General features: G+C 59.2%; 1 protein-coding gene across 5 annotated transcripts in view; it reads right to left on the reverse strand.

The window, feature by feature from the left end:
* The window catches only part of JDP2 (Jun dimerization protein 2), a 40,759-nt gene extending 36,189 nt beyond the window's left edge, over window positions 1-4,570 (reverse strand). The window contains exon 1 of one of the 5 annotated variants that reach the window (XM_055304369.1): window positions 4,467-4,570. The gene's annotated coding sequence lies outside the window, so the exon portion shown is untranslated. Of the gene's footprint in view, window positions 1-2,359; window positions 2,385-3,067; window positions 3,086-3,699; window positions 3,877-4,065; window positions 4,270-4,466 lie in introns of those variants that run through there. The other 4 variants (XM_055304375.1, XM_055304374.1, XM_055304371.1 and 1 more) reach the window with 4 other exon arrangements.
* Between the last annotated feature and the right edge of the window lie 1,430 nt (window positions 4,571-6,000).

Consider the following 6,000-nt stretch of genomic DNA (forward strand, 5'->3'; position numbering starts at 1 on the left):
CCTGAAGCCTGATCAGCTGAGGGTGACTGCAAGCTCTGCCCTGTACTAGCTGTGTGACCTTGGGCGAGTTCCCTAACGTCCCCGCATCTCACTTTGCTCAGCTGTAAAGTGGGAGTCATAAATAATGTTATTTGCCCTGTAAGGCTGAGAAGTGGATTAAATTAGCTAATACTTGGAAAGTACCTGGAACCGCGCCTGCACCTAGTGAGCGTGAAGTCAGTGTAGTCATGAAGGCCTTCCTTCCTGGAGGGATATCAGTGCTGGATGACCCCTCGACATCCCTTCCTCACACTTCCCACCTAGCATAGATCTCCCTCTCCTATGGCTGTGAAGAGGATTCTTCCCCAGAGGGCTCTCTGCCATCCCACTTTGCAGCTGTAATCCCCAACCTGCAAGACCATCCTGCATCCAGGCCAGTACTGCAGAAGAGAAACAAAGGATGCCAGATCGGGGCGCCTGGGTGGCTCCATCGAGAGAGCGTCTGCCTTTGGCTCAGGTCATGATCCCAGGATCCTGGGATGGAGCCCTTCATCAGGTTCCCTGTTCAGCAGGGGGTCTGCTTCTCTCTCTCTCTCTCTCTCTCTCTCTCTCTCTCTCTCTCTCGCTGCTCCCCTTGCTTGCGCTCTCTCTCACTTAAATAAATAAATAAAATCTTAAAAAAAAGAAAAAGGATGCCAGATCAGCACTGGGTACAAAATTGCAGGAAGGAGGCCCAGCATCTGTCCTTTGCCTTGGTTTCTCCTAAGGTTTCCTCCAGGGGCAGAGATCACTGGCAATAAGACACGACCAGTGTCTTCCACCCTTGCCTCTAGAGGCAGAGGGCCAGCATCTTCTGTGTCCTTGGACCTACTGTATTCCTGCACTGCTTAGGAGGGGTCAGTCCTTATATCCTCACAAGGAGAGGATGAGGGGTGATGGGGATGGCAGGGATCGGGAGAAGCCACCCGAGTGACACACTGGCATGCATGACCCTGGCAGAACCATCTAGCCATGGAAGAAACTGGAACCTCTCCCCCCAGGAATGATTCTTCCCTGGAGACCAGAGACATGCTTTTGATCAGGCCCTGCCTGTAAACACAGCTTTCTCCCCTGCCTATCGTAGGTGCTCAATAAATACACATTAAGGCATTTCTGCCAAGATCCTTGTCCTAAATAGTGAAGAGCTGAAAAGATACTACCATTGGGTAAGCTTTCCATCCTCTCTTCCCACCTCACCCCATCTCTGCTCATCGGTGTGTATAGTTCATAGTATGATACATAACGCAGACAGGCACATAGTGTGTGACAAGTTCTTGGCCCTTTTTAAAAAATACCATTGGCTAGCTAAAGCTTTGGAAATGGAACTCCACAAATGGAATCCCATGGGCTGCAGCAAGAAAACAGACTAAAAATAAATAAATAAAATACAAAAAAAAAAAAAAAAGCCAGAACGGTGAGCTCTGGCCGGGCCTCCCACAGCTAGCAATGAGTGTAAAGAAACACAGACTGAAAAATCCAACCCTGGGTCGCTAAGGCATTTGTCTCTGCTGAGCTTCGAGAGGCCAAACCACACACACGCACAAGAGTGCACACGCGCGCACACGCACACGCGCACACACACACACACACACACAGGCACACAGAGCTTGGCAGCCCGTAAGTTCCAGAGCTGGTAACACAAGCCACGGAACCGACTGCCAAGACAAGCAACAGAACGAGCCAGGCCCAGTTTCATTGGCCACCATATGCTGCATATGGCCCGGGACGCAGCCAAAACAGTGTTCTCACCCTCCTCAAAGGCATAGGAGACCCTCTGTTTTCAAACACACCTCCACAGAGCCTTAATTAAAGGAAAATGGAAAAATAATGTGTCTGCTAACCACCCCCCCCCCAGCCTATATAGGTATGCACACACACATACCCATACACATTCACTGTATTTTTCTCTTCCTCCCATTTCGGTTTCAAACATAATTCATTCGCATGGAAAAAAAGCAAGCTGCATCCTGCAGCAGAAAAGCAGAAAAGAATGTAGCTTGCCCTCAGCCCTGGCTCTAGTTGCTCAAGTTGAGCTGGGCAGAATGAACACAGAGCAGGCCAACCTGGAATCGCACGGGCCCCTCTCTTCCAGAGCGCAGCTGGAAACAGAGGCACCGGTGCGAGAGGCGGCCTGCTGCAATACCAGCAGCCCCGCGACAAACAAGGCCCAGGGAGCCTAGCCCTGCCCATCCTGCCAAGGATTCTGCAGGTTGGAAAAGATGCCCACAGGTCCTGCAAACAGGTGGGGGGAGACAACACACCCTGGTGGGCGCAAAAGCTAGTTATTGAGTAGAGAGATCCTCGACCAAATCCTTCCTTAGGGGACACTGTTAGCACTTACCAACACATCTCCTTGGAGGTGACTGCAACCAACCTAGGAGGAAAGTCAGAGGCCTCAACACGCATGCCTTCCAACAGCCCTTCAAAATCTCACAGCACCCAGCTCTTCAGGAAGATTCTGGAGCTGCTGGCAGCTCTGAACCAAAGCCAAAGAAGAAGAGGAACAGAAGAGTCTTTGAGAAATCTGTCCTCCCTATTTTAAACAAGGCAAAACCTTCACCAGCCAGAGGCACCACGAGAATAGATCTTGCTTCTCGGCCCCAGTCCTCAGGTTTATATATAAAACCAGAGCCATGCTCACACCTGATACCTGGTTAAACTCTCCCCTAGAAACCTGCAAAGGAAGATAAGGCGTCCATCCAAGCTGCAGCCAGATTTGCTGGAAAGATGAAAGAAATGGGAGGTGTTTTTAAAAACCCTCAGGGAAAGGAGGTGGGCTGGGGTGGGGAAGGGAGATGATATGGGAACACAGTTCATAGCAAGGGCTTACAGGACAGGCAGGCATCCAATCACAGTTCAAAGCTTCAGATGAGATGCTCCTCAGAGTGAGACCCTGAGGAGAGTCCACCAAGACTGACACCTGGGTACACATACCCTCACAGTCCGCAAGCCCTTTTTCTGAGAGACAGACCCCAGCACGTCTGCCCTGAGCACATGCAGTCAGGTCATAGCTGGATGCCCTGGACTTACACTGTAGCGAGAGCCTTACACTGAGCAAGGGTCAGGCAACGTTGCAACTGGAGCTGAATCAAGCGGTCAGTTGAGTTCCTCTACCACCAGCCTCTCCAGCTACGAGGATGGCCCATCCATCCCTCCAGGAGAGCCAAGACCTCCCATCTCTCCAGCTCCTCCCACTGACCCAGGCAAAGCCTGGGTCGGCCACCCCAGGGTCTGGGGATCCAGGCCCTATGGCCCAATCCCTCGAGCTCCTTTGAGGGGCGGGGCAGAAGACAGTCTTCTAAACTGGGCTGGGCAGCAGAGGAGGGGCAGGTTACCTAGAGGAGCAGGCTTCCTTCCTTATGTAACCTGGCTTGGGAGCCAGGGGGAGCCCACAGGGGCCCCCGGGCCGCCCCCAGGCCCGCTCCCAGCCCGGAACCCCAGAGCAATGGCCCTGAGAGGAGCTCTCTTCATTGGACCGAGAGCCCCGGCGCTTCTCCAGGCCCTCTAAGAGCAGCGCTTCCTCCAGCGAGGGGGGTGGGGGCTGGCACGACTTGCCAGCAGGTCCCTGTCACCCCTCCACCGCCGGCACCCCGCACCTCCCCGGCCTTTCGGCCTCCATCCCCACGTCCCACCGCCCGTCTCCCCCCACCCCCACCCCGGGCGGTTTTCTCCCCCACTCACCCGTGTTCCCAGCCGCCCGAAGGGAGCACCTCCCTGCAAACGGACGCGGGAGGAGAGCGCGGGAGCGCGGGGGGGAGGCGCAGGGAGCGCCCCGGGTGCCCGGGGAGCGGACGGAGCCTCCCGTCCCAGGGCGGGAACCAAAGGGCAGCCAGCGGCTCCCCGGCGCGGCGCCGGCGGGAGAGGCCCGTGCTGCAGCGCCCCCCGCCGGGACGGAGCTCGCGGGCCCCGGCGGCTGCGGGAGCCTGGGTCCCCAGGTGCCCGCGGCCGGCGCGCCCCTCCCGCCCCTCCCGCCCCGCGCGGCCCGCCCCGCCCCGCCCCGCCCGCCCGGCCCGGCCCGGCGCCCCCGGCGCGCGCCCTCGCACCCACCGTGCACAAGCCGCGGGCGGAGGCGGCGCCCCCGGGGCCGGGGCCCGGCTGCAGGCGCCGTGCCCACGCAGCGCCGCTGCCGCCCGGCCGCCGAGCTCCGCCCGGTGCCCAGGCCCGTCCCGGCCCGGGAGCCGCCGCGGCGCCAGCCCCGCCGCCGCTGCAGCGTCCGCCGCCGCCAGCGCCCCCCGTCGCGGCCGCCGAGCGTCCCTCCCGCAGGCTGTGGCGGGCGGCGGGACGGGTTGCATCAGCCCCGGCTATATAGCGGCCCCTGGGCGGCGGGGAGGGGTCGGGAATGCGGAACCCGCCGAGCTGCCAGCTCCAGACGTCAGAGGGGGACGGAGAGGAAGGGAAGGAGGGGACAGGGAGGAGGGGGTGTGGATCCGGAGCTCACACCCACTGACCTTCACCTCCCCCGCCGCCCGCCGCCCCTCGCGCTCCTCGCGCTCCTCGCGCCGCCCCGGGCGCCCACCCCGCGGGGAAGCGGGACGCGGCGGGCGGTTATGTAAGAGCATCCCCGCGCGCAGGGCTTCCAGCGAGGCGCGGCCGCCGGCGCCCGGGAGAGGGCAGCGGAAGGCGCGGCGGGACGGGCCCCGGGGCTCCCGCAGCATCCGCAGCCTCGGCCGGCCCGCCCCGCCTCCCCAGCGCCCGCCCCCAGCCCGAGGGGATTCCGCACGTCCTCAGCCTCGGACACGGCAGGACCGAGGGCGAGCGAGGGGAGGACGTCGCGAGCCGGGGCGAAGGCCGCGTGGGCGGAGGGATCAGCCCCACCTTAGCCCACCTGGCGGCGCGGGCGCGGGCGCGGGCGCCCTTCGGCCCCGGGGCTGCCTGCCCGCAGCGGGCTGCCCTCCTCCGGGCCTGCGGCCAGAGCCCCCTGCGCTCTCTGGGACGCCACAGGCTGACCCCTGGGCTTCCCGTCCGTCCGGCCCCTGCCGGCTCCTTTCGGCTCGGGGACACTGCCCCGAGCAGACCCAGCCCTCGGCCCACCCCGGGGGCCTTCTCCCCCCATTAGGGCTTCCAGGGCCAACTCACTCCCACCTTTCATCCTCCTCGAGTGGTCGATGGTTAATGGCGACTCCAGAGGAAATGCGCGACACCGAGCCCTCCTGCATACACGTGGCTCCCAAGGCCTTGGCACCACGGTTGGCATTGCCTACCTCCAAGCCCCCTGCATGCCCAGCCTACCTTTCTGCCTAAGCCAGATGGGAGTGAGTGACAGTGTTTATATTCGGTAACCTTCAGCCTCCTTCCCAGAGTGATGTCAGGTCATCACCCAGAGAAGAAAGGAAGTGAAAGAAAAAGTTCATGCCTTCTTGGAGCACAGATGCTCAGAGTGAAAGAAACAACAAGACTTGAGACAGATGGGAGCAGATGAGCAAAACGGAATGAGCCTGTCTCTTCGGTGTGAGTACAGTCAGGTTTTGTTCTGCTTATTTCCCAGTGCGGGCAGTGGAAGCTTTCTGGATGAGAGGACTGGTCTCACCGGGAGGGGGGGGGGGGACCTGGGGCAGGATCGAGCACCCATGACACTGACTGACCCTTCTCACCTTCACCATCAGCAGTCTCCCTCAAAACATTGAAGTTAGCAAGTAAAAACAAAGTAAGGTCCTGAAAGAATATACAGTGGAAAATGAGTAGAAATCCGATAGTCTTGTGGAAGAACATGACGCTGAGCCCCAGAAAGGCCAACTACACCTTTACTACAGCACAGAGATCAAAGTGGGTACTATGAAACTGCCTTATGATGTTTCCCTATGAAAATGAGGTCTGGACGTTTATATGGAAGAAAACATTGAACAGGGGCAATGTTACTTTATGCGTCTTCGTCTGGGACTTTGAAAAAACTAAACTGATCTATGTGTGGGGGCTAATAATTAGTGTGTGTGGTTAGAGCAAGTCCTCTCCAGGGCCTGCTTTGGACATAGCTGGGCCACCGGC

The sequence above is a fragment of the Nyctereutes procyonoides genome, unplaced genomic scaffold, assembly GCF_905146905.1.
Source record: "Nyctereutes procyonoides isolate TBG_1078 unplaced genomic scaffold, NYPRO_anot_genome, whole genome shotgun sequence".
Classification (NCBI taxonomy): Eukaryota; Metazoa; Chordata; class Mammalia; order Carnivora; family Canidae; genus Nyctereutes; species Nyctereutes procyonoides.